Consider the following 27,841-nt stretch of genomic DNA (forward strand, 5'->3'; position numbering starts at 1 on the left):
ATGGACCTGCTTGGCTCTCCCTTAACCGCCACATCCGCTCACCCCAAGTCAACTCCTGCCCGCTTTCTGCCTGCCATCAGCCCCATGGCTTCGAGCTACAAGAACCGTGCTCCTCGCTACGCCGTGCTGCAGAGCTACGGCCTCCCCTGGATGCCCAGAGCCTACTATAAGGCCGCTGCCACCCACCCCACTCTGGCTCCCTTGTCTGGCACCTGCCAGGGCTTGAGCCCCAGCGAGATGCTGCCTTCTGTGTGAAACAGAACGGCGCTTTTCACCCGCTACAGCCCCGGCGACTGGTACCGCTCCAACCAGAGCAACTACCACGAGGCGGAGACGTCCCGGCGCAAGGCGGAACTGCTGATGGCTGATACCTCCCGCCTGGTGCAGGACAAATACCAACAGACCAGCAAGAGCCAGGCAGACAACACAAAGAAGCTGGGGCAGCGAGTCAGCGACATTGAGTTTTGGAAGGCGGAGCTCTGCCATGAGCTGGCAGAGATCATCAAGGAGAGCGATGCCCTGAGAGAGATGAAGGCACGACTGGAGAGAGCTCTGGCCAAGACAGAGGCCCCTCTCCAGGTGAGCACCCTGTGCGTGGGCCGCAAGCTGTAGCCCACTGCTGCCGCTGCACCAGGGACACGTGTGCTCTCTCCCGGGGCTTTCATGCTGCCGCTGCATGAAACGAGCTCTGTCGCCCATTAGTCGTGGCCTAAACCCAGGCCCAGGGCGCTGCTTGCCCTTGTCCTCGTCTCTGTGTCCACCTCCCCTTTCTTGTCTGCCCTGTCCTGAGCCGGGCAGCATCCCTGCGGGAAGCCCTGCAGCCGGCACCAACAACCTCTCCCCAACAGGTTGCTCGGGAGTGCCTCCTGCAGCGGGAGAAGAGGATGGGCATCGACCTTGTCCATGACGAGGTGGAGAAAGATCTTTTAACAGTAAGTCTGGACGCAGATCCCACCTTCCAGTTGAGGTCAGCAGAGCTGTCAACCGTGACGCTGGAGCGTGGCCTCTGATGGGTTGTGCTTTGCCTCTCTCTGCCCAGGAAGTGGATGGCATCAGGGCCTGCCAGGAGAGGATACGGCTATTCCTGGAGAAGGCAAAAGCCCAGCTCATGTAAGGAGGAGCCCCGTATCTCCCTGGGGAGCGGGCAGTGCTGTTGGTGGGAGCACAGAGCTGCCTGGGAGGGATGGAGGGGGGGGGTGGGAGGAAGGGAGAAAGGGAGCTGCGCGGCCATGGGAAGGGGAGGAGACCGTCCCACCCACACATGGCCACCACGGTTGTCCCTGTGCGTTTAAGGACCAACTGGGCGGCCCAGCACGCGCTGGAGAAGGACCTGGCCAACAAGCAGGCAGCCCACCGCATCAACGGCAAGTGCCACCAGCTGAGGAACTGCTCCGACGGCATCAGCTACTACCACGGGGTGCAGCGGGTGGATGCCACGTGAGTGTGCGCCTGACAGCACTGGCACCCGGTCGTCCCGGGATGCTCGGTGCCGCTCCCTTTCCCCGACAGGAAAGGCCACCAGGGAAGGCCTGGCCCTCCCAGCACGGGCTGACCGCGGGCCTCTCCTTTCCCCCCACCAGCATCTCCGTGCCCGAGTCGTGGGCCAAGTTCAGCGACGACAACATCCTCCAGTCGCAGAGAGAGCGGGTGGCCTCCGCCCAGCTGCGGGACTCCATTGAGAACCTGATGGAGGTGACAGCCACCTAGATGCGGTGCCAGTTCAACAGGGTGAACGTGGCCCTCACCAACCGCAACGCCGAGATGCCAAGAACAAGCTTCGGGCCCACCTGGCCAAGGTAGACCAACCCCTCCCTGTGTGTGTGACGCCCTCACCTCCCTGGGACACCGACCACCCTCCACGCAGACCTGGCCCGGGAAGAGGCCAATCCCACTCACTTGGACTGCTCATGTCCCACTGAAAATATATATGCTGTCGCTTAAGTTATACCACTGCATATGGGAGCAACAAAAAAACAGGAAGGCAGACCCCATCCAAAAGTAGTAAGTAGGATCAATGTAGTCTATCAGCCAGCACTGTGTTACATTTGCAGCTGCGTTCATGTGGGACCTATCTGCAATTCCAGTCACTTGAACTTCTCAACGACCATTGAAAAAATACAGACTGTCAGTAGAAGTTATAACAGTGCGTATGGGAGCTCCAAGAACACAGGAAGGCAGTCCCCACCTACAGTAGTAAGTAGGTCCCCATGTAGTCTATCAGTATGCGCTGTTTCACATTTTCAGCTTCTTTCCTGTGAAGGCTGTCTCCAATCCCACTCACTTGGACTGCTCAAATCTCACTGAAAAAAATGCAGACTGGGTAGAAGATATATCACTGCATAACGGAGGTACAAGAAACCAGGAAGGCAGGCCCCACCTGCAGTGGTAAGTAGGTCCCCATGTAGTCTATCAGCCAGCACTGTGTCACATTTGCAGCTGCTTTCCTGTGGGAGTGTGGTAGTTTGAGCCTGGCTGGATGCCAGGTGCCCACAACACCGCTTTATCCCCCACCACCTCAGCAAGCCAGGGAAGGGGAGGAAATAAGATGGGAGTCTCGTGGGTTGAGATTAAAGCAGTTTAATAAAGAAGCAACAAAGCCGCACGCGCGGGAAGCAAAGCAAAAGCAGATAAAGCTGTAACTCTCTACTTCCCATCAGCAGCGAGGTCCGGCCACCTCCCGAGAAGCAGGGTTTCAGGACGCGTAGCGGTTGCTTTTGGAAGGCCAGAAATGAATCTCGCCTCCCCTTCCTGCACCTCTCCCCCAGTTTATATTACTGAGCTGATGTCATATGGTATGGAATATCTCCTTAGTCAGCCCAGGTCAGCTGTCCTGACCATAGTCCCTCCCAAGATCATGCCCACCCACAGCTATTGGTGAAGGTGGGGGAAGGAACGCTGGAGGGACAGTCCTGATGCTGTGCGAGCGGTTGTCATAATATTGATATAAACAGTAAGCAGAGCACTGCAGGAGCTGCTGTGGAAAATCACTACCATCCCAGACCCACTAAAGGGAGCTATCTCTAATCCCACTCACTTGGACTGCTCAGGTCCCATTGAAAATATATATGTTGTCGCTTAAGTTATACCACTGCATATGGGAGCTACAAAAAAGCTGGAAGGCAAACCCCACCTACAGTAGTAAGTAGGTCCCCATGTAGTCTATCAGCCAGCTCTGTGTCACCTTTAAAGCAGCTTTCCTGTGGGCGCTATCTCCAATCCCAGTCAATTCGACTGCTAAATGCCCATTGAAAAAATACAGACTGTCCCTAGAACTTATACCACTGCATATAGGAGCTAGAAGAAAGCAGGGAGGGAGATCCCAGCTACAGTAGTAAGTAGGTCCCCATGTATTCTCTCAGCCATCACTGCATCACATTTCCAGCAGCATTCTTGTGGTAGCTATCTCTAATCCCAGTCACTTGGACTGCTCAGGTCCCATTGAAAAAATATATGCTGTCGGTTAAGTCATACCACTGTGTATGGGATCTACAAGAAAGCTGGAAGGCAGACCCCACCTAAAGTATTAAGTAGGTCCGCATGCAGTCTATCAGACAGCACTGTTTAACATTTCCAGCTGCTTTCCTACGGGCGCTCTCTCCAATTCCAGTCACTTGGATTGCTCAACTCCCATTGAAAAAATAATGACTATCGGTAGAAGTTATACCACTGCCTATGGGAGCTACAAGAAAGCAGGAAGGCAGACCCCACCTACAGTACTAAGTAGGTCTCCATGTAGTCTATCAGCCAGCACTGTGTTAAATTTGCAGCTGCTTTCCGGTGGGAGATGTCTCCGATCCCACTGACTTGGACTGCTCAGGTCCCATTGAAAAAATATACGCTGTCGTTTAAGTTATACTGTGGGGAGTAATGTGGAGACATGGCTAGAGGAATGAGGACATGATAGAATACAGCTGGTTAGGCAGTGAGCATTAAGCGATAAGATATTGGACTCCTGCTCAAGGACATGAGAGCAAGAGAGTTGTATGATAACAGGATGAGAAAACAGGACCTTAGTTTGGGTTAAGCAGCCACAAGTATCTGGAGTATGTTGAAACAAGGGCGAGGTTTGCATCTAACTTGGAACCAATGATGAGCTTAGCTTTTGCAATACATATGAGCCTGATTATTTTATCTATAAAAGAGTTGTATCTTTGCAAATAAAGTTGAGACTTTTTGCATTACAGGGTGGGATTGTCTGCGGTTGTCTTCAGCAAATGGTGACCCCGACGGGATACACGGAGGACGTGATATACCGACTGGGCGCCACGGTGGAGCGACGAAGAGTCCTATGCAGCAAGGAAGGCAATAAGCGTGAAAATTGGGAACATGCCATGCCCTGGGTGACCGTATAGACGAGCCTGGCCAAAACATGCCGCCGGACGTTGAAGGGCTGCAACAGCGCCCTGACAAATAGGTATGGAAAGGCAAGCAGCATATGATTTATTTACTGCATTCTTTATGATTTATTTACTGCAGAAGCGGCAGATAAAGGGTATAGATCTGCAAAAAGACCTACTAAGGTTACTAAGGGAGTGTTCCAGAATCCACATACAGTGCATGAATTGAGCGAATGGCGTAAATTTGGGGATTTGCTGTGGGAGGCTACCCTGGAGGATGATAAGATAGCTAAAAAGTTAGGGAAGCTTTGGAGGATAGTGCACAATGAGTTGTTGCAACATCAGGCAGAAAAGAAGACTGTTGAGCATGCATCAGCAGCACAGAGTAAGAATAAAAACTATGAGCATGACTGGTTCCAATCCATCCCGCTTACGCATACTGTCTCAAAAGTAATGCTCCCACGCCCGCGTGTAGAAAATGGCCCTAGAGGCACGGACGGGGTACGAGAACCATGTGAGCCATCAGCCCCTCCTGAGGAACAGGAGTGCCGGCCTAAAGTGTAGAGAGGCAATGCGATTAGTAAGGGAGGCTATGGAAAAGGTAAAGGACCCATTGGAACAAATGTCAAAAGGAATAAGACCAATAAAAGAGGACTTAAGAGGAGAAGGTGATTTGGCTCCACAGGAGGACTTATACTGTTGACTATGGATCTTAGTGAAAGGCCTAGATGCAAAATAGACCTTGAATTTCAAGGACAAAAAAGATCCTTGATGGGATTATTGGACACAGGGGCAAATTCCAGCATTATCAACCCAAGATGTTGGCCACAACACTGGCCCCTGCAACCGGCAGCAACTACTGTGACTGGGGTAGTAAAGTTATCTACAAGCCCGTGGAATACTCCTATATTTGTTATTAAAAAGAGATCTGGCAAGTATCGTTTGTTACATGACCTACGTGCAGTAAATGAATAAATGGAACCTATGGGAGCATTGCAGCCAGGACTACCCAGTCCGGCTATGATTCCACAGGGTTGGCCACTGTTAATTGTAGATCTAAAGGACTGCTTTTTTACCATTGCCTTACATCAGCGGGATACACAACGGTTTGCTTTTACCTTGCCTGCAATAAATAGAGAAGGTCCCGACCATCGTTTTGAATGGACAGTTTTGCCCCAAGGCATGCGTAACAGCCCAACTATCTGTCAGTTGTATGTTGACGCAGCTTGACAACCCCTTCGATGACGATGGCCTAACGTTATCATCTACCATTACATGGATGATATCCTCTTTTCTCAGCCTGCACCATTTACGGAACAACAGGTGGAGGAGATTCGACAGGCACTGGCTCAATGCCACCTTGTGATAGCTCCAGGAAAGGTTCAGCGTACAGCTCCATGGAAATATCTTGGATGGTCTTTATCAGAACAGCTATTAGTACCACAGAAGCTACAGCTCCAACTACAAATAAAGACCCCAAATGATGCTCAGAAGCTTTTAGGAGATCTGCAATGGTTAAAATCAATAGTGGGAATACCCAACGAGTTGTTAGAAAAACTACGATCACTTTTGAAAGGAACCAACCCCACGCGTCAAATACAGGTAACACCAGAGCTTCAGGATGCGCTTCAACAAATTATGGACCGTGTCATACAAGGGCAGGTCCGACGTCACGATGTTGACTTACCTATTGACTTAAACATCTGGTATAGCACAAAGTATTTGGTTGGGGCCTTGACACAATCTCAAAAGAAAATGGGGGAGGTATGGGTTCTAGAATGGATTTCCCCAGCCTTACAACAAACAAAAACCCTTTTTCAAAAAATTGAGATGTTGGCGGGACGAATAAAAAAGGGTCGTGAAAGAGCATTACAAGTAACTGGTGCTGAGCCGCATACCATAAGGATACCAATGAAAAAGGACTCTTTACCATGGTATTTAGACAATATAGAAGATCTTCAGGAGGCACTCTTAGGTGGCGGCAGTATAGTAGCAACAGACAAAATAATAAAAGCACCATTACAATGGCTAGGAAAATGGAATTGGCTAGTACGACCCAAACGAGAGCAGACCCCCATCACGGATGCGTTGACAGCATACACGGATGCAGGAAGAAAGTCTAGAATGGCGGCAATAACCTGGCAAGAGGAAGGGGAGTGGAAGCACCAAGTAATAAAAGCAGAAGAGAAAGATATTACAAACCTTGGAATTGTTGGCAGTAGTATGGGCCATGATGAACCTGAAAGGGCCCCTGAATGTGGTTACAGACTCGTTATATGCAGGAGGTATCGTAGAGAGAATCGAGGACGCCTCCATTAAGGAAGTGCAGAATCCCAGACTATTTGACAATATTTGACTAGTAGACAATAACACCTTGTGTAATAGGATGGGGCTGATCACAATTAGCGGTGATCACGATCACTTGGATGGGAAACGTCAATGTGAGATAAGTAAGTCCCTTAATACCACATTAGCCTCACCCCCTGAGGAAATAGACATGTTTGGAAGTGCCGATGCAAGCTTTGATACTAATGGAACTGGGGGAAAATTGGATAAGTTTTATGTCACGGGATATCCATGACTTTAATAGAAATCGAAAATATTGGGCCACCGTAGAGTCTTCTTTGAAGTCAGAAACGGTATTTAAGCAATTGTATTCCAACTGTAATGTCTCCGAAGAAATTGCCCATGGGTATATTTTTAATCTGTGGAGAAAGGGCCTGGAACGGAATACCAGTAAATTCCCCGGGTGGACCCTGTTATTTGGGGAAACTCTCTTTATTCCACCCTAACTTAACCACGCTAATGCAGCTTGCTGACAATAATAACAGCTCCCGCAAAAAACGTAGTTATTATGAGTTTGATTGTGCTGATCTTGGTCCCACACAATTTTGGAGTGAACTGAAGCAAGTCATAGTTGCCACCCTTTTGCCAGGAGGAGCAGCCAATAAGGCCATGAACTTGGCTAAACAGTTAGGATGTTGGACTAAAGATGAGTTAAATAAAACTTTAGAAATGATTGATATGTTAACAGTTTACGTTCAAAGTGTAAATCATGTGGTGTTACAAGACAGAGCTGCCATAGACTTTTTATTATTAGCCCACGGACATGGATTGAGGGCATGTGTTGTATGAACCTGTCAGACCATTCCACTTCGATACATGCCAAACAGTCATTACATCAGTTGAAACAAGAAGAGGGATTAGGACTTGAATGATGGTTTAAGGGATGGGGAACAGGCCCTTGGTTGCGAAATGTTATAATGTATGGGATTGGCTTTATGGGTATTGTTTTATTTCTATTATTAGTGTTTCCCTGTTTTATAAATTGTATTCAACGGACAATAGAAAGAACATTTGAAAGGATGTGGCAGGCTAATATCATTTTCCAAAATAGAAAACGGGGGAAATGTGGTGAGTTTTGTGGAGACTTGGCTAGAGGAAAAAGGACATGACAGAATACAGCTGGTTAGGCAGTGAGCATTAAGCGATAAGATATTGGACTCTTGCTCAAGGACGTAAGAGCAGAAGAGTTGTATGATAACAGGATGAGAAAGCAGGAGCTTAGTTTGGGTTAAGCAGTCACAATTATCTGGAATATGTTGAAACAAGGGCGAGGTTTGCATCTAACTGGGAACCAATGATGATCTTAGCTTTTGGAATATGTATGAGCCTGATTATTATATCTATAAAAGAGCTGTATCTTTGCAAATAAAGCTGAGACTTGTTGCACTCCAGGGTGGGCTTGTCTCCCGTCGTCTTCAGCATTATACCACTGCGTAGGGGAGGTACAAGAAAGCAGGAAGGCAGACCCCAACTACAGTAGTAAGTAGGTCCCCATGTAGTCTATCAGCAGCACTGTGTCACATTTGCAGCTGTTTTCCTGTGGGCGCTATCTCCAATCCCAATCACATAAACTGCTCAACGCCCATTGAAAAAATATATGCTGTCGGTTAAGTTATACCACTGCCTATGAGAATTACAAAAAAAACAGGTACGCAGACCCCACTGACTGTAGTAAGTAGATCCCCATGTAGTCTATCAGCCAGCACTTTGTCACATTTGTAGCTGCTTTCCTGTGGGAGCTATCTCCAATCCTACTCACTTGGACTGCTCTGCTCCCATTGAATATATATAGACTGGCGGTAGAAGTTATACCACTGCATATGGGAGGAACAAGAAAAGAGAAAGGCAGACCCCACCTACAGTACTAAGTAGGTCCCCACGTAGTCTATCAGCCATAAGTGTTTCACATTTGCAGCTGCTTTCCTGTGGGAGGTATCTCCAATCCCACTAACTTTGTCTACTCAGCTCCCATTGAAAAAAATACATGCTTTCTGTTAAGTTATACCACTGCGTATGGGAGCTACATGAAACCAGGAAAGAAGACCCGACCTACAGTAGTAAGGAGGTCTCCATGTAGTTTCGCACCCCGAGCTGTTTCACATTTGCAGCTGCTTTCCTGTGGGAGCTGTGTGCAATCCCACTCACCTGGACTGCTCAGCTCCCATTGAAAAAACAAACGGTGTCAGTAGAAGTTACTCTGCCACGACGTTTTCGACTCCTGGCCTGAAAAACCCAGACTCGAAGACTGAAAACCAGACTCAAAGTCTGCAAACCAGGCTAGAAGCCTGAAACCAGACTCAAAGCCTGAAAAATGAACCAGACTCTAAGTTTGAAAAACCCAGACTCGAAGTCTGAAACCAGGCTCGAAGCCTGAAAAACCCAGACTCGAAGCCTGAAAAACCAGCTCCAAGCCTACTTTATGCGGCGATCAACCCAGGGTCCGATTCTCAGCTGGGTGGGAAGAAATCAGTCCTACTCAATGTGAGTGATAGCAGAAATCTTCTCCTTTTTTGAGAGCAGGCTCTAACTTATATACACAGCAGCTTCAAAGCTAGCTCAGCAACAGCAGCTAATAGATTACATTCTTTTGTTCATCCTACTTGCGGTTTCTGCGATAAGCAAGCTCCCTCACATTTTCCCATCTTGTTTTTCTCCGAAGTTGTTTTCCACCTTGAGCTGTTAGCTCGTTAGCTGAAAACAGTCCGACCTTGAGGGAACAGAAAGCGGCTTGCTGTCTACATGACTACGTGACAGCAACTACTTTAACCATGGCTCTGACTCTGGTCTTGATTGTGCATTAAATTCATATAACTAGAGCTCAGGCTGCCTTGCCCCTACAGGCCTAACATTATAGCCTGGGATCCATGTCCATGCTCCCTCATTTTTCCTCCACATTACTCCACCGCTTCTTGGCACTACAAGAAAGCATGAAGGCAGATCCCAGCTACAGTGTTACGTAGGTCCCCTTGAAACCTATCAGCCAGCACTTTGCAATCTTTGCAGCTGCTTTCCTGTGGCACGTACATCCAATCCCTGTGGTTGGCTTACTCAACTCCCATTGAAAAGAGAGATTGGTGTTTAAAGTTACGCCACTGCCTCTGGGATCTTTAATAAAACAGGTACGCAGACCCCATCTACAGGGATACGTACTTCCCCTTGTAGTCTATCAGTCAGCACTGTGTCACCTTTTCAGCTGCTTTCCTGTGGGAGCTATCTCCAATAACACTCACGTGTACTACTCAAGTGCCATTGAAAAAATATATGCTGTCTGTTAAGTTATACCACTAAGTATGGGAGCTACAAGAAAGCAGGAAGGCAGACCCCACCTACACTGGTAAGTAGGTCCCCATGTAGTGAATCAGCCAGCGCTGTGTCACATTTGCAGCTTCTTTCTTGTGGGAGTTATATCCAATGCCACGCTGTTGGCCTCGTCAGCTCCCGTTAAAAATACATTCTGTCAGTGTAAGTTATACAACTGCGTATGGGAGCTACAAGAATGCAGGAAGGCAGACCCCACCTACAGTAGTAAGTAGGTCCCCATGTAGTCTGTCAGCCAGCACTGTGTAACGTTTGCATCTACTTTTATGTAGGAGCTATCTCCAATCCCACTCACTTGGACTGCTCACTCCCATCGAAAAAATATATGCTGTCTGTTGTGGTTTAGGCCCATCAGGGAACAAAGACCAGGATTAGCCTCAAGTACAGAAGAGGCTGAGAATTGCTCAAGGGCAGGGAGAGCTTAATTGCCGCTTAAGGATCAGGACAAAACAGACCAGGCCACTCGGTTTGGGGAAGAAAACAGAAAAAAATAATTTAATGCAACATCAACTAAAACATACCCCCAAAAACCCAAAACATAACCAAAATGAAACAACACAGAGTAATACATCAACGAAGAGTCCAACCAGCCTTTTTAAGAACACCTTTTTGCCACACCTCCCCTCTTCCCGGGCTCAGAGCCCTGATCCCGGTGTTTTTACCCTGTCCCCCCTGAACGATTTGGGGGGGGCAGGCAGTGGGGGGTTTCAGTTAGTCTGTTCCCGATAGCTTCTGCCGTTTGTCCCTCCTCAGGACAGGTGAACTCCACACCAGTCCTCCCTGCAAGTCTGTGGGGTAACTCACACACACGGCAGACCTGCACGGGCTGCTCTGACGCCCACTTACTCCAAAGGCTGCAGCTCCTCTCTGCCTCTCATGTGGGGCTGCTCTGCGACGTGCAGGCTCTCCAACACAGCCTGGGCCATGGCCATCTCCCCACACAGTCCCTCGCCCGTCCGGACTCACTCACATGGAGCTGCTGGTAACTCTCGGTCCTGCCATGGATCTCCATAGGTTGCAGGGGCACAGCTTGCATTCTCGCCACGGCTTGCAGAAGGGTCTCTGGTCTACTGCTTCTCCTTCCTTCCTCCTTCTCTGGCTGAAGGGTCGCCTCCATCTTGTATCACTCATACACCTCCCGACTTGCATTCCGAATTCCCGTCCCCTAAATAGTGATCGCAGAGGCGCCAGATTGGCCCAGTTGGGCCGGAGGTGGGTCTGAACCCAGGAGCTGGGGGAGAGTCCGCAAACTCTTTACCTGGTCTTCACTGCAACTCGATCCCTCTGTTACTAAGCCAAAAGCTGCTCCTTGCTAAACCAGAACATTCCACCCCTCGCCTCTGCGAATCACTTATTCAAGAAAACATAAGGGAATCTGAACCACCTTCACAAATCAACACACAGTAACTAAGATCAAACAGAATCAAACACTTCCCAGCACTGTGCAATCCTTGAACATGCTTTCCTGTGGGAGCTATCTCCAATAACACTCACTTTTACTGCTCAGGTCCCATTGAGAAAATATATACTGTCGATTAAGTTATACCACTGAGTATGGGAGCTACAAAAAAGCTGGAAGGCAGACCCTAACTGCAGTGTTAAATAGGTCCCCATGTAGTCTATCATCCAGTACTGTGTCACATTTGCAGCTGCTTTCCTGTGAGCGATATCTCCATTCTGTAATGGAATAGGTCATGTTCGTTAATCAAATCATGAAAGAATAGTTGTGCAAGGAACCGTTTAAAGTCATTGTAAAAGTTGTTTAAAACTTTAACCGTAAAGTCTCTACAATGTGCACAGGTGCAGTTGGGTAAGGTGCTTCTAGCAGGTACAATAGTTTGCGCATGAGCTGATAAGAGCAAAGAGATGAGTTCATGAGCAGGCCACTAGAGGAAGACTGGGATTTCACCCCAGTCACCACCCTACGACCACTAGGAGGCAGAAGAAGACCCCCTTGTAACAAGACGGGCACATGCGCAGAGTACACCACGGAGCGATGCACTCGACCAATAAGGACTGTATAAAGGGACTCTGATACGGGGGGGGGGGGGGGGGGCTCGTGCCATTGCTGGAGCAGGGTCTCCCGGCCGCCCAGCGCTGCTTTGCTTATTTGTCGCTTACTTAATAAATTTGATCTGTGAGTCATTTAAATTGGCCTGTGAACTTTTTCACAGCAACTTATAACAATTTGGTGCCGTGACTTGGATACAGGTAAATTTGGTATTGGATTCCCAGACTAGGGGGGAGCCCCATCTGCGGATTGCCCTGGTGAGGGAAATTCCTTTGCCAAACTCTGTATTCCGAACACCTTCTAAATTTGGCAAATAAGCAAATAAACCTGCAGTACCTCATAATTTTTGTCCACGAAGATCCGAACGAAGACTCTGGATTGAGTAAGTATTTGCGTGGTTCCGTTCGGTCGGGGTGGTTATCCTAGAGTGCGAGTGACTGAGAGGTCTCAAGGAGACCAAGTGAGTGTCGACCCTCCAGTAGTGCAGTTCCCATTGCCCGCGAGGGCGTGGGTCACAACCGAGGGTAACGATTGTGAGGAGTCAAGGGCACTCTAGAAGTTGGGACAGAGGAAGAGCAAGTCCTCTGATCCTATGAGTGGCATAAGGATAGGCTGCCAGAAAGTCCTCTGGGGATGATGATAAAATTTTGGAATGATTCCCCCCTGTAGAAGACAAAAGAGTAAGGAAAAGATGGTACATTACTGTATGGAAGTTTGGGGTGGGGGGAAAGAGTCATTAGGAAATCCCCATATTATTTGGCCCATATTTGGGTCTTTTGAGGATTGGTTATGAGCAGACATAAAATTTGTGGGTAAATGATAAGAAGACCGATACCCAAGAGGAAATTGAATATGCGAGTCTCTGGATACCCCAACCTTCTGATAAGGTATCCTTGTTCACTCTTAAGGAAAAGAAAGCTAAGAGCCCACCCGAAGAGGAGATTTGGTAGAGGATCCTCTGGGTGTGTCTGAGAGATTCGATCAGTTCTTAGGGCCGAATCTCTATACCTGGGATGAACTATATTATTCACAATGGAGGAAAGGGAAATGATTCGAAGAGCAGGAATGAGAATCTGAGATCAAAAGCACCAGGCAGGACCAGACGCAGATGTGAAATGGCCCTTGCAAAGGCCCAATTGGAATAATCAGATGGCAGAGCACAGAGCCCATATGGCAGACCTACGAGCCATCATTGTCCAGGGAATCAGAGAGTCTGTTCCCCGAGGACAGAATATTAACAAAGCATTCAATGAGAGACAGAGAAAAGACAAAACCCCAACTGATTGGCTTGAGAGATTATGTAAAAGGCTTCAACTGTACTCTGGAGTAGATCCAGCAGCTCCAGTGAGACAGGCATTGTTAAAGACCCAGTTTGTGGCAAAATCATGGGTGGATATCTGAAAGAAACTAGAAAAATTAGAAGACCGGCAAGAAAAAGGGCTAGAAAGGGAAACAAAAGCCTGGGAGACAGGTGCATTCAACAGGAAAAAAAAAAAAAAAGGAATCAAAGGACAATGGAATGTTTTTAAGGAAGAATAGGGGGAGTCAGGGGCTCTATTTGCTGAGGACCACAAGAATAATCGAGCCCTTGATACAAATGAAGTTAGGTCCTCAGCGTCAGGAAGTAGAATTTTTAGTGACTGAGAGATATACGATCCAGTGATTGCCCCAGGGGTGTAAGACAAGTAGTAGGGGCAAAAGGGGAAACATTTAAAGTACCTCTTGTGAAGGAGGTACTGATAGAATCTGAAGCAGCAAAATATGCTGTAGGATCGTTTTTGTTAGTTCCAGAGGCTGATCATAATTTATTAGGGAGAGACGTAATTATAGACTTAGGAAAAACCCTGGGCTGCCGGTAAGGGTAAAGCAGTGCCCCTTGTCACAAGAAGGTAGACGAGGATTAACCAAAAATAGAAAGATCAATATCTAAAAAACTACTTGAGCCCTGTATGTCCCCTTACAATACTCCCATATTGCCAGTAAAGAAATCTGATGGGACTTATAGATTAGTACATAACCTCCGGGAGATAAACAAGAGAACTATTACTAGGTTCCCTGTGGTAGCTAACCCGCACACCTTACTGAGTCAGTTGAGTCCAGAGTACCAGTGGTATAGTGTGATAGACCTTAAGGATGCCTTCTGGGCATGTTCCCTGAAAGAGGAGTGCAGGGATTATTCTGCTTTTGAATGTGAAGATCCTGACACCCATAAAAAACAACAGTTGAGATGGACTGTATTACCACAGGGATTTACAGAGTCTCCCAATCTTTTTGGACAAGCACTAGAAGAGATCTTGAGAAATTATGAGTTAGACAAAGAAGCTATTTTAGTTCAATATGTGGACGATTTATTATTAGCAGGGAGAAATGAAGAAGCTGTTAGACAGGAAAGTATTAAATTGCTTAATTTCCTGAGTTTACAAGGATTGAAAGTGTCTAAATCTAAATTAATTTTTCCCGAAGAAAAGGTAAAATATTTTGGGACACTACTTTATAAAGGGAAGTAAGAAACTTGATCCAGATCGAGTAAATGGGATACTGTCCCTACAAGCTCCAAAGAGTAAGAGACAAGTTAGACAGTTTTTAGGTGTTTTCTCCCCACAACATTCAGGGGGGGTATTACAACAAAAGGTGGAAAAATGGACAACTGATGCTAGGCTCTTAAAATATGAAGGTAAAATATGAAACTTAAGCTGCATAAAAAGTGACATGTTAACTGAGGAGTGGAGTGTAGGGATTTCCTTTTTGTAAAATATTAGATTTTAATGTTTACATTGTGATCGTCAGAAAGGTGTGAGATAATCGGTGGGGCTGTAATACCTATTTTAAAGTAACAGATTGTGGAATAGAAATACCTTAGAAGTATAGAACAATCTGGGTCCAGTGGGGATTGTAATTTAAGTTTTTAAAAGGGTGCTTTATACGTAGAAGGCCCGGAGAACCAAGACCTGGATGTGAAAGCCAGTGTTTCAGGCACCCCGTGGGTGCTGGAGGAAAAGGCAAGAGGAAAGAGGCCTATAAGGTGAAAGAGAATACCCCTGAAGATTACGACTGCTGCCGAGAAGATCATAAACCTCACTGTTCTAAGCAACAGAGTAGGTGAAGGAGGCAGAGGCGTACTGGGAGTAGGGTACAGAGTCTCTCAAAGCCTCAAACTGGGAATCCTAAGATTTCAAGCCTACCTCTAAGAAGGGCAAAGACGTTGCACCTAAAAGAATGTGGGGTGAAAAACTAAAAAGGAAAGTACCATTTTATTAGATAAAGGCCTCACCCATTATCTGGGGACAGTATGTTGTTATCTGGCTGATGGACTGGTTAACTCTCCTGCTGCTAGTTGTGTTATAGCATGAACCCTCCATTTTATGAGGCAATCAAACTGAACCAATCAGACCTTTGAACAGCTCAAAGTGGGTTTCTTCGAAAACCAGTGTAACCCCATGCCTCTTTAAAAGGTATTTAATGCCAGCAGTGAATATTGTATTCAGGTAACCGTTGTTCCATGCATTTTATAATCACCCTGAAGAGTTTATCTATAATCATTGGAATACCAGCACTGTGTCACATTTGCACCTGCTTTCCTATGGGAGCTATCTCCAATCCCAGTCTCATGGACTGCTCAATTTCCATTGAAAAAATACATGCTTTCCGTCAAGTTATTGCACTGCGTATGGGAGCTACAGTAACGCAGGAAGGCACAGCCCACCAATGCCGCGAAGTTTTCGGCTCTTAGCCTAAAAAACAGACTCGAAGTCTGAAAACCAGGCTCAAAGCCTGACAAATGAACCAGACTCGAAGTCTGAAAAACCCAGGCTCGAAGCCTGAAAAACCAGCTCTAAGCCTATTTCATGCGACGATCAACCCAGGGTCCAGTTCTCAGCTTAACATTATTAAGTACGTACTCATGTAGTCTATCAGCATGCACTGTGTCACATTTGCACCTACTTTCCTGTGGGCGTTATCTCCAATCCCAGTCACTTGGACTGCTCAATGCCCATTGAAAAAATATTTGCTGTCGGTTAAGTTATACTACTGCGTATGGGAACTACAAGAAAGCAGGAAGGCAGACCGCACCTAAAGTAGTAAGTAGAACCCCATGTAATCTATCAGCCAGCACTGTGACATGTGCAGCTGCTTTCCTGTGAGAGCTATCTCCAATAACACTCACTTGTACTGCTCAGATCCCATTGAGAAAATAGATGCTGTCGCTTAAGTTATATCACTGAGTATGAGATAGACAAAAAAGCTGGAAGGAACACCCCACCTAAAGTAGTAAGTAGACCTCCATTTAATCTATCACCCAGCACTGTGTTACATTTGCAGCTGTTTTCCTGTGGGAGCTATCTCCAATCCCACGTTCTTGGCCTCGCCATCTCCCTTTAAAAATACATTCTATCAGTCGAAATTATACCACTGCGTATGGGAGGTACAAGAAAACAGGAAGGCAGACCCCAACTACAGTGTTAAGTAGGCTCTCCTGTAGTCTTTCAGGCAGTACTGTGTCACATTTGAAACTGCTTTCCTGTGGGAGCTATCTCCAAGAACACCCACTTGTACTGTTCAACTCCCATTGACAAAATATATGCTGTCGCTTAATTTATACCACTGAATGGGAGGTAAAAAAAAGCTGGAAGGCAGACCCCACCTACAGTAGTAAGTAGGTCCCCATGTAGTCTATCAGCCAGCACTGTGTCACATTTGCAGCTGCTTTCCTTTGGGAGCTGTCTCAAATCGCACTCACTTGGACTGCTCAACTAGCAATGAAAAAATACAGACTGTCGGTAGAAGTTATACCACTGCATATGGGAGGTACAAAAAAGCTGGAAGGCAGATCCCACCTACAGTAGTAAGTAGGCCCCCATGTAGTCTATCAGTCAGCACTGTGTCACATTTGCAGCTGCTCCCCTGTGGTGTGGTAATTTGAGCCTGGTTTGATGCCAGGTACCCACCACACATCTTTATCCCCCACCTCCTCAGCAAGCCAGGGAAGGGAAGGAAATAAGATGGGAGTCACGTGGGTTGAGATAAAAGCAGTTTAATAAAGAGGCAGTAAAGCCGCGCGCGCGGGAAGCAAAGCAAAAGCATATAAAACTGTTACTCTCTACTTCCCATCAGCAGCGATGTCCGGCCACCTCCCGAGAAGTAGGGCTTCAGTACGAGTAGTGGTTGCTTTTGGAAGGCCAGAAATGAATCTCACCTCCCCTTCCTGCTCCTCTCCCCCAGTTTATATTACTGAGCTGACGTCATATGGTATGGAATATCTCCTTGGTCAGCTTGGGTCAGCTGTCCTGGCCATAGTCCCTCCCAAGATCATGCCCATCCACAGCTGTTGGTGAAGGTGGGGGAAGGAATGCTGGAGGGACAGCCCTGATGCTGTGCAAGCGGTAGTCAGAATATTGATATCAACAGGAAGCATAGCACTGCAGGAGCTGCTGTGGAAAATCACTACCATCCCAGACCCACTACAGTCTCCACCCCTTATTCCATACCATTTATGTCATGCTCAGACGAACCATTTTGACAACCCTTATACATTCTTATATACTCTCATTAACCAGTACCCCCACTCTTCAACAGACATACATCATTCTTGCATTCCCTCTTGCATCTTGCATCAAACAAACAAACAACATTCTTATATCTTTCATTCTCTGTAGATGTTCACTGGAGCAGGCCATAACTTCTGTTTCATCCATCAAGATGGATATCCAGGCCAGGGGAAACAGTATGTTCAGTGTTGGGCACCAGATCCGGCTTGGTTTGTCCACTTTTTCGATTTTTCTTGCAAAGTTCATCTACAACAGATAACTCACAAAGCAGGTTATTTTTCCCCCAGGGTTAAGTCTCCTTGAGGTACACATCGAGTTTCCCCATCCTTTCTCATCACCCACCAAGTACACCCAGGCCCTTGAGCAAAGACCATCCCACGAATGGGTTTACCCTTTCCCATGGGAGGTGCAACCCATACTGCCTTCCCCAGCCATTTCCCTGGGTGCACTACAGGGACCTTATCTCCTCCCACAGTATGTAGTGGATTTGTTTGGGCAGGACCAGGACGGTTAGTTGAACCTCTGCTATTGACCAGCCAAGTGGCTTCTGCTAAATTTTTATCCCACTGCTTCCATGCCCCACTGTCCAGTGCTCTCAACATGGTCTTTAGCAATCCGTTATATCTCTCAATGTTTCTAGAGGCTTGTGGGTGATAGGGGATGTGGTATATCCACTCAATGCCATGTTTCTTTGCCCAGGTGTTTATGAGATTATTTCGAAAATGAGTTCCATTATCTGACTCAATTCTTTCTGGAGTGCCGTGTCGCCACAAAACAGTATTTTGGGCAGTGGCATGGTTTACAGGGTATGTTTCCAAACAACCGGTAGTTGCTTCCACCATGGTGAGTATATAACACTTGCCTTGATGTGTTTGTAGTAGCGGTCCAACATAGTCAATTTGCCAGGCCTCACCATATTGAAAACCCAGCCATCGGCCTCCGTTCCAGGGAGACTTGATTTGTGTGGCTCGCTTCATTGCAGCACACATTTCACATTCGTGGGTGACCTGTGTAATGGCTTCCATGGTCAAGTCCACCCTTCGATCACGAGCCCATCTATATGTTGCATCTCTTCCCAGATGTCCTGATGTTTCATGGGCCCATCGAGCTATAAATAGCTCATCTTTACGCTCCCAGTCTAGGTCTACCTGAGCTACTTCAATTTTGGCAGCTTTATCTACCTGTTGGTTGTTCCACTGTTCTTCATTGGCACGGCTTTTTGGCACGTGAGCATCTACATGACGTACTTTCAGAGTCATATTTTCCACCCGAGCAGCAATGTCTTGCCATAATGCAGCAGCCCAGATGGGTTTACCCTTGCGCTGCCAGTTGGTCTTCTTCCATTGCTGTAGCCATCCCCATAGAGCATTAGCCACCATCCAGGAGTCAGTATAAAGATAGAGTACTGACCACTTCTCTCGTTCTGCAATCTTTAGAGCTAGTTGGATGGCTTTCACTTCAGCAAACTGACTCGACTCACCTTGTCCTTCAGTGGCCTCAACAACTTGTCGTGTGGGACTCCACACAGCAGCTTCCCACTTACGATGATTTCCTACCACGTGGCAGGATCCATCAGTAAACAAAGCATAATGCCTCTCATCTTCTGATAGTTCATTATATGGTGGTGCCTCTTGGGCACGAGCTACTTCCTCAGGCAATGCTCCAAAATCTCTGCCTTCTGGCCAGTCCATGATTTCTTCCAGGATTCCTGGATGATTAGATTTCCCCAGCCGAGATCGTTGTGTAATCAACGCCATCCACTTACTCCATGTAGCGCTGGTTGCATGATGTATAGAAGGGGTTTTCCTTTTGAACATCCAGTGTAACACAGGCAGACATGCTGCCAAGAGGAGATGAGCCTCTGTGCCAATGACTTCTGAAGCAGCTCGAAGTCCCTCATATGCTGCTAGTATTTCTTTTTCAGTTGGGGTGTAGTGGGCTTCCGATCCTCGATATCCTCAGCTCCAAAACCCTAATGGTCGACCTCGGGTTTCTCCAGATGTTTCCTGCCAGAGGCTCCAGGTGAGACCATGCTCTCCAGCGGCAGTGTAGAGGATATTCTGCACATCTGGTCCTGTACGGATGGGCCCAAGGGCGACTGCACGAGCTATTTCCTGTTTAATTTGTTGAAAAGCTTGTTGTTGCTCAAGGCCCTACTCAAAACAGTTCTTCTTTCTGGTTACTCTAAAGAGAGGGCTCACAAGCTGACTATAACCTGGGATATGCATCCTCCAGAATCCCACAAGGCCCAGGAAAGCTTGTGTTTCTTTCTTATTAGTTGGTTGAGACATAGTCGCTATTTTGTTCACAACATCCACAGGCACATGCCGACGTCCATCTTGCCATTTTATGCCCAAAAACTGTATCTCTTGTGCAGGTCCCTTTACTTTGTTTCTTTTTACAGCAAAACCAGCTTTTAGGAGAATCTGTATTATTCTTTTCCCTTTCGTCTGCCTTGTTGCCCCATACAATTATGTCATCAATGTACTGTAAATGTTCAGGGGCATCATCCATTTCCAGCACAGTTTGGATTAGACCATGACAAATAGTAAGACTATGTTTCCACCCCTGGGGCAATCGATTCCAGGTATATTGGACACCTCTCCATGTGAAGGCAAATTGTGGCCTGCACTCTGCTGCCAATGGAATTGAGAAAAATGCATTAGCGATGTCAATCATAGCATACCACTTGGCTGCTTTTGACTCCAATTCATACTGGAGCTCTAACATGTCTGGTACAGCAGCACTCAGTGGTGGTGTCACTTCGTTCAGGCCACGATAGTCTACTGTTAACCTCCACCCTCCATCAGATTTCTTCACAGGTCATATGGGACTATTAAATGGGGAATGAGTTTTGCTAATTACTCCTTGAGCCTCCAGTTGATGAATCAACTCACGGATGGGAGTCAGGGAATCTCGGTTCGTGCGATATTGCCTCTGGTGCACCGTCTTGGTAGCAACTGGTACCTGTTGCTGGTCTTCTGAGAGGCCAGGTAAATTAGAGAGTTGTTTGATTTTCTCTGTATCTACAGTGGCTATACCAAAAGCCCATCGATACCCCTTGGGGTCTTTGAAGTACCCTCTCCTGAGGTAATCTATGCCAAGAATACAAGGGGCCTCTGGACCAGTCACAATGGGGTGTTTTTTCCCATTTGTCCCCTGTTAAGCTCACTTCAGCCTCTAATACAGATAATTCTTCACATCCCCCTGTCACTCCAGAGATCCAGACAGAATCTGTGCCTCTATACATTGATGGCATCAATGTACACTGTGCCCCTGTGTCTACTAAGGCTTTATACCTTTGTGGGTTTCATGTGCCAGGCCATCGAACCCACACAGTCCAGTAGATTCGGTCATCCCTTTCCTCCTCCTGGCTGGAGGCAGGGACCCTCTATTTCTGTTCTTCATCAGAGTATTCGCTATCTGATCCTTGCAATTTTATACCTGAAGTCTCCTCATTGGCATCGAAGGAAGTAGTTGCAGTTCTTCTATGTCTTGGAGATTGTTGATTGTCCTCTTTTGTTTTGGCAGTTACTATGCTGACAGCCCTCTTGGGTGGTCCTTTTCTAACAGCTGTCTTCCCCCTTAGTTCACGTACACGCGTTTCCAGCTTAAAAGTGGGTTCACCATCCCATTTCCTCATATCGTCTCCTTGGCCACGCAAACAGAGCCAGAGTTCATTTCGCGGTGTACTCCTGTGTCTGGGACTTCCTTTTCCCCTGGTCGGGACAGTGGATGACCGAATTCTTGAGGCAGTTCTGACAGTCAGACCATCATCCCACACTGCTGAGGAGGTGCAGAGGCTCTCTTCATAGTTCTGTAACCAAGAAGATACCCTCTCCACTGTTGGTATATCCATGTCTGGGTGATACACCATTGCCAAGATATTAGAATATGTAGCTGGGGCACTCTGAATCACTTTTCTCAACATGGCCCGTGTACACTGGACATCGTCTGGATCTGTGGAGGCCTCGGCATTATCTAGATCACCATAGATGACTTCCAACACAGCTAATTCCCTTAGATATTGGATGCCTTCATCAGCTCTAGTCCACTTTCCTCGGGCATTTACAAGGTCTTCCTTGAATGGGTATCTTGCCCTTACACTTGAGAGGAGCCGTTTCCAGAGACTACAAATTGAGGTCTTCTTTCCAATGCCTCTATCAATTCCCCGGTCCCTAGCAAGAGATCCTAGCTGTTGGGCTTCTCTGCCTTCCAATTGTTGACTGTCAGCCCCGTTATCCCAACATTGGAGCAGCCAGGCACCAATCCGCTCACCTGGCTGGCGACTGTAAGCTTTTCGCATATCTCTAAGTTCTGTTGAGGTGAGGGACCGAGTAGTTTCCATTTCCTTTTCGATTTCTTTCACTCCTTCTCCTGATCTCCTTACCGAAGGACCAGTTTCTTCTTCTAGCCTTTCCTCTTCCTCCTCTTCTGCCCTTACTAATCGATGATATGGACTTGACCTCCTTATCCACTGCTTCTTTTTCACTACTGGGGCAACCACTGTGGTTGTTGTTTGATTCCCTGACTCAACCATGGTAGTCTCAGGTATAGTTTGAATTTCCACCTCGGTCATAGTTCTCTGAGAGGACTGGACTGCGACTGACTCAACCATGGTGGTCTCAGGTAACGTTTGAGTTTCCACTTCAATCATAGTTCGCTGAGAGGACTGGAATGCAGCTCGGTAGGCAGAGGCTAGGCCCCAGTATAGTGCCTGAACCTGATGGGCCTCATTAGGGTAGGGAAGACACCCTTCTATCAGGTGGCGTGACAGTAAAGCAGGGTTTTTTATCTGTTCAGATGTAAAATCCTAGGTTACAGGAGGTGATAACCATCCTAGGAATTTGCCCAAATTCATCCACACACCCTGCCACCCAGGGACTGGCCGCTTCAGGGGACATTTTAACATGTTTCCATCGCAAATTTGTCCTCTGTGATACCCAGATGAGTCCAGATTCCACAAAATATGTCATATACCAACCATGTTAATTAGTAATATTAAAACTCTCATATAAGGGTGACTAAGGACCTGGGAAGTCTGTATAACAAAATTGTCTAGATTGTCCAAGGGGAAAGAGGTGCTTTGCCCCATGGCCTCCAAAAGATAGCTACCACAGCACAGTAAATCCATCAGTAACAGAATGAGACTTGCTATTATTATTTGGGCCATCATGTTCCCAGGCCCTTTCACCCTTTTCACGAAATCATATAGCCAGCTTAGCAAAGCTATTAAGGTTAAAGCACAGCACAGAGTCAATGTTAGTAGCATCGTGTTCCCAAACATTAGAAAGTGTAAGATAAGCTGCATAACAGCAAGGCTGTGTGAACAGCACAGGAACTTTGCACTCATTGACTTACTGTAATTGCAATGCAGTTAATGTAAAACTGTTATTATCTCACCCCAAGTTGGGCGCCAAAAGGGCTGTGGTAGTTTGACCCTGGCTGGATGCCAGGTGCCCACCACACCGCTTTATCCCCCACCTCCTCAGCAAGCCAGGGAAGGGGAGAAAATAAGATGGGAGTCTCTTGGGTTGAGATAAAAGCAGTTTAATAAAGAAGCAGCAAAGCCACACGCGCGGGAAGCAAAGCAAAAGCAGATAAAGCTGTTACTCTCTACTTCCCATCAGCAGCGATGTCCGGCCACCTCCTGAGAAGCAGGGCTTCAGTACGCGTAGCGGTTGCTTTTGGAAGGCCAGAAATGAATCTCGCCTCCCCTTCCTGCTCCTCTCCCCCAGTTTATATTACTGATATCAACAGTAAGCACAACACTGCAGGAGCTGCTGTGGAAAATCACTACCATCCTAGACCCACTACAGGGAGCTATCTCCAATAACACTCACTTGTACTGCTCAGGTCCCATTGAAAAAATACATACTCGGTAGAGGTTATGCCACTGAGAATGGGAGCTACAAGAAAGCAGGAAGGCAGACCCCACCTACACTAGTAAGTAGGTCCTCATGTAGTCTATCAGCCAGCACTGTGTCACATTTGCACCTGCTTTCCTGTGGGAGCTATCTCTAATAACACTCACTTTTAGTGCTCAGATCGCATTGAAAAAATATATGCTGTCGCTTAAGTTATAACACTGCGTATGGGAGCTACGAAAAAAGCTTGAATTCAGACCCTATCTACAGTAGTAAATAGATCCCCATGTAGTCTATCAGCCAGCACTGTGTCACATTTGCACCTGCTTTCTTTTGGGAGCCTGCAGAGGCTGGTTCATGCCAAGGCCACGCTGGAGCACGACCTCTCTGTCAAGGCCAACTCGCTCTTCCTGGACCAGGAGAAGTGCCTGGGGCTGAGCAAGGCCTTCCCCAGCACCGTGCGGCTGCTCGGCTACGTGTAGGCTGGGCTCAGCGGCCCTCACCGCATCTCCTGTTGGAGCTGTTCCCAGTTTGGCCCGAGCACACTCCCACTTTTGCTTTGATCCTTTTTGTGGCGTAGTTAGATTCTGCTTCCTTCTGAAAGGCCTGAGTGGGAATTAAATGATCGTTTGGTATGTTACATGGTCTGCCCGGGTTTTCTTTTGCCTTTGGTTTTTCTCTTTCTGCCGCTGCTCTTTAACGGTGGGACAGAGAGCAGCCGAAAGGAGGTTGTAGCCAGGTGGGGGTCGATCTCTTCTCTCCAGTAAGGAATGACAGGGCAAGTTGCATCAAGTTGCAGCAGGGGATCGGAGATGAGGAAGAATTGTCAGGGACACGGGGACACAGTAAGAGTTCACTGGGGTGGGTTTCACCCAGTATCTATTAGGAAGAAGCCCAGTGGTTTTGGGAGAGCCACTCTGGACACTTTGCATCACCACGGGCTTGCAGGAGGGCCTGTACGCTCATAGAATCGTAGAACTGTAGGGATTGGAAGGGACCTCTCGAGACCATCTAGTCCAACCCCCCTGCCAAAACGCGTCCACCTAGATCAGGTCACAGGAACGCGTCCAGGCGGGTTTGGAAGTCCTCCCAGGGAAGGAGCCTCCACACCCTCCCTGGGCAGCCTGTGCCAGTGCTCCCTCACTTCAACTGTAACACAAGGTTTTTCTTGTGTTTAAATGGGATCTTTTGTGTTCCAGCTTCATCCCATTGCCCCTTGTCCTGTCACCAGGTACAACAGAAAAAAACTATGGACTATAGCACTTGGTTTTATTCCACCACTGCCCATAGAATTTGTCACCCTGGAGTCATAATTTTTGAAAGGTTCCTGTCTTGATGACTGAGCTGGGCTGTCTCCCAGAACACGTAAGTTAATTTGGAAATGGCCACCACTGTTGGTACTTTGCAGAATTAATTGTTCCTTAGACTTTCAGGGAAATCGGAAACAGCGTTGTTGGGAGCTTATGGGCAGAAGTCCCACCTGGCCGTGAATTCAGCTTCTCACCTGCTGTTTCAGTGCATCCTGAATTCTGCAGAGGCTGTTCACGCTGTCTGCGGACACCCAGGTACTGATCACCTGGGCAGCCAGAGTTAAACTAGCAGTTCTAAGAAAGATCTTGAGATTTTGAAAGAAAGATGTTCAAAAGAAAGCCAAGTTGGCATGGAATTTCCCGATTCCAGCAATTATTTACTGAAGCACAACTTCTCTGCGAGATCTAGGTACAGGGCACGTAACTCCCATTCTAGGACCAGCAACTTTCATAAATCGCCAACTCACAAAAATTTCTCTGCCCCTGATGCGCTTGCAGACTTTGATTTGTGAGATTTTTGAGATATCCTGAATTAGTTGCTGGGACTTATCTTTATTCATTATACAAAACCACTGGACTGGAACCTACTCAGAATTCTCCACCTGTCTGTAGGCAGTGTAAAAATCTATTTTGATGGCCTTGTTCATCGTGGTGAGAAATTCCAGTGCCCAATGCAGTCTAATTGCTCCCTCACAGAGAGAGCAACTCCATCTCCTTGAGAAGGGGAGGGTGAGGAGAGGCCGGGAGCAGGTTGTCCATTCCTGCATCCAGTCGTCCTCTCAGACCGGTTTTCTTCCTCTGAGATCAAGAGATGGCTGTTCTGGGGGAGGAGGGGGTGGGTTGGTCACCTGTGGGCCCCGTCCTGCAAAGCTCAGCTCCCCTGCAGAGTCCTCAGCCCAGCATTTCATGCTGTGAAGACAGAGAGGATGAGGATGGAGTCCCTGGCCCACAGCTGGTGCTGAGCTGGGTGCGGCTGTGTCTTCACAGCCCTCGGGGCTGGCAATGGAGCTTTTCAAGTGAAAATGATCCCTGGAGGCCTCTGAGGTCAGCAGATACGCCAGCCAAAAGATAGAGATGGGCAGTGGAGGAAGGGCAAGTGCACTTGCCCTGGACTGACAGATTGAAGGAAGATGAAGGCCCGGTGTCAACCCTTCTCCTCAGCAGCCGTGGTTTGCTCCTCTGACCTGGTGCTGGATCCCAGTCCCACAGTCCAACCCTGACTTAGGCAAACGCTTGGGGAGGTATTTGTTTTCAAGGGCTTTAGCACAGGCCACGTGTGGGTGCCGTGTGCGTCACCATTTGTGCTCTCAGCTGTTGCTGTCAGGCAAGTGCAGGAGCTGACTGAGGGAAGTTGTCTTCTCCCGTCTCCTCTGTGCAGGACACGTCCGGGAAGAGAATGGACCTGCTTGGCTCTCCCTTAACCGCCACATCCGCTCACCCCAAGTCAACTCCTGCCCGCTTTCTGCCTGCCATCAGCCCCATGGCTTCGAGCTACAAGAACCGTGCTCCTCGCTACGCCGTGCTGCAGAGCTACGGCCTCCCCTGGATGCCCAGAGCCTACTATAAGGCCGCTGCCACCCACCCCACTCTGGCTCCCTTGTCTGGCACCTGCCAGGGCTTGAGCCCCAGCGAGATGCTGCCTTCTGTGTGAAACAGAACGGCGCTTTTCACCCGCTACAGCCCCGGCGACTGGTACCGCTCCAACCAGAGCAACTACCACGAGGCGGAGACGTCCCGGCGCAAGGCGGAACTGCTGATGGCTGATACCTCCCGCCTGGTGCAGGACAAATACCAACAGACCAGCAAGAGCCAGGCAGACAACACAAAGAAGCTGGGGCAGCGAGTCAGCGACATTGAGTTTTGGAAGGCGGAGCTCTGCCATGAGCTGGCAGAGATCATCAAGGAGAGCGATGCCCTGAGAGAGATGAAGGCACGACTGGAGAGAGCTCTGGCCAAGACAGAGGCCCCTCTCCAGGTGAGCACCCTGTGCGTGGGCCGCAAGCTGTAGCCCACTGCTGCCGCTGCACCAGGGACACGTGTGCTCTCTCCCGGGGCTTTCATGCTGCCGCTGCATGAAACGAGCTCTGTCGCCCATTAGTCGTGGCCTAAACCCAGGCCCAGGGCGCTGCTTGCCCTTGTCCTCGTCTCTGTGTCCACCTCCCCTTTCTTGTCTGCCCTGTCCTGAGCCGGGCAGCATCCCTGCGGGAAGCCCTGCAGCCGGCACCAACAACCTCTCCCCAACAGGTTGCTCGGGAGTGCCTCCTGCAGCGGGAGAAGAGGATGGGCATCGACCTTGTCCATGACGAGGTGGAGAAAGATCTTTTAACAGTAAGTCTGGACGCAGATCCCACCTTCCAGTTGAGGTCAGCAGAGCTGTCAACCGTGACACTGGAGCGTGGCCTCTGATGGGTTGTGCTTTGCCTCTCTCTGCCCAGGAAGTGGATGGCATCAGGGCCTGCCAGGAGAGGATACGGCTATTCCTGGAGAAGGCAAAAGCCCAGCTCATGTAAGGAGGAGCCCCGTATCTCCCTGGGGAGCGGGCAGTGCTGTTGGTGGGAGCACAGAGCTGCCTGGGAGGGATGGAGGGGGGGGTGGGAGGAAGGGAGAAAGGGAGCTGCGCGGCCATGGGAAGGGGAGGAGACCGTCCCACCCACACATGGCCACCACGGTTGTCCCTGTGCGTTTAAGGACCAACTGGGCGGCCCAGCACGCGCTGGAGAAGGACCTGGCCAACAAGCAGGCAGCCCGTCGCATCAACGGCAAGTGCCACCAGCTGAGGAACTGCTCCGACGGCATCAGCTACTACCACGGGGTGCAGCGGGTGGATGCCACGTGAGTGTGCGCCTGACAGCACTGGCACCCGGTCGTCCCGGGATGCTCGGTGCCGCTCCCTTTCCCCGACAGGAAAGGCCACCAGGGAAGGCCTGGCCCTCCCAGCACGGGCTGACCGCGGGCCTCTCCTTTCCCCCCACCAGCATCTCCGTGCCCGAGTCGTGGGCCAAGTTCAGCGACGACAACATCCTCCAGTCGCAGAGAGAGCGGGTGGCCTCCGCCCAGCTGCGGGACTCCATTGAGAACCTGATGGAGGTGACAGCCACCTAGATGC

At 48.4% G+C, this 27,841-nt stretch overlaps 1 pseudogene; it reads left to right on the plus strand.

Annotated features, from left to right (window-relative positions):
- LOC133628429 (tektin-3-like) lies at positions 1-27,837 on the plus strand (annotated as a pseudogene).
- The last annotated feature ends 4 nt before the right edge of the window (positions 27,838-27,841 follow it).

This window comes from Colius striatus, chromosome W (genome assembly GCF_028858725.1).
Source record: "Colius striatus isolate bColStr4 chromosome W, bColStr4.1.hap1, whole genome shotgun sequence".
Classification (NCBI taxonomy): Eukaryota; Metazoa; Chordata; class Aves; order Coliiformes; family Coliidae; genus Colius; species Colius striatus.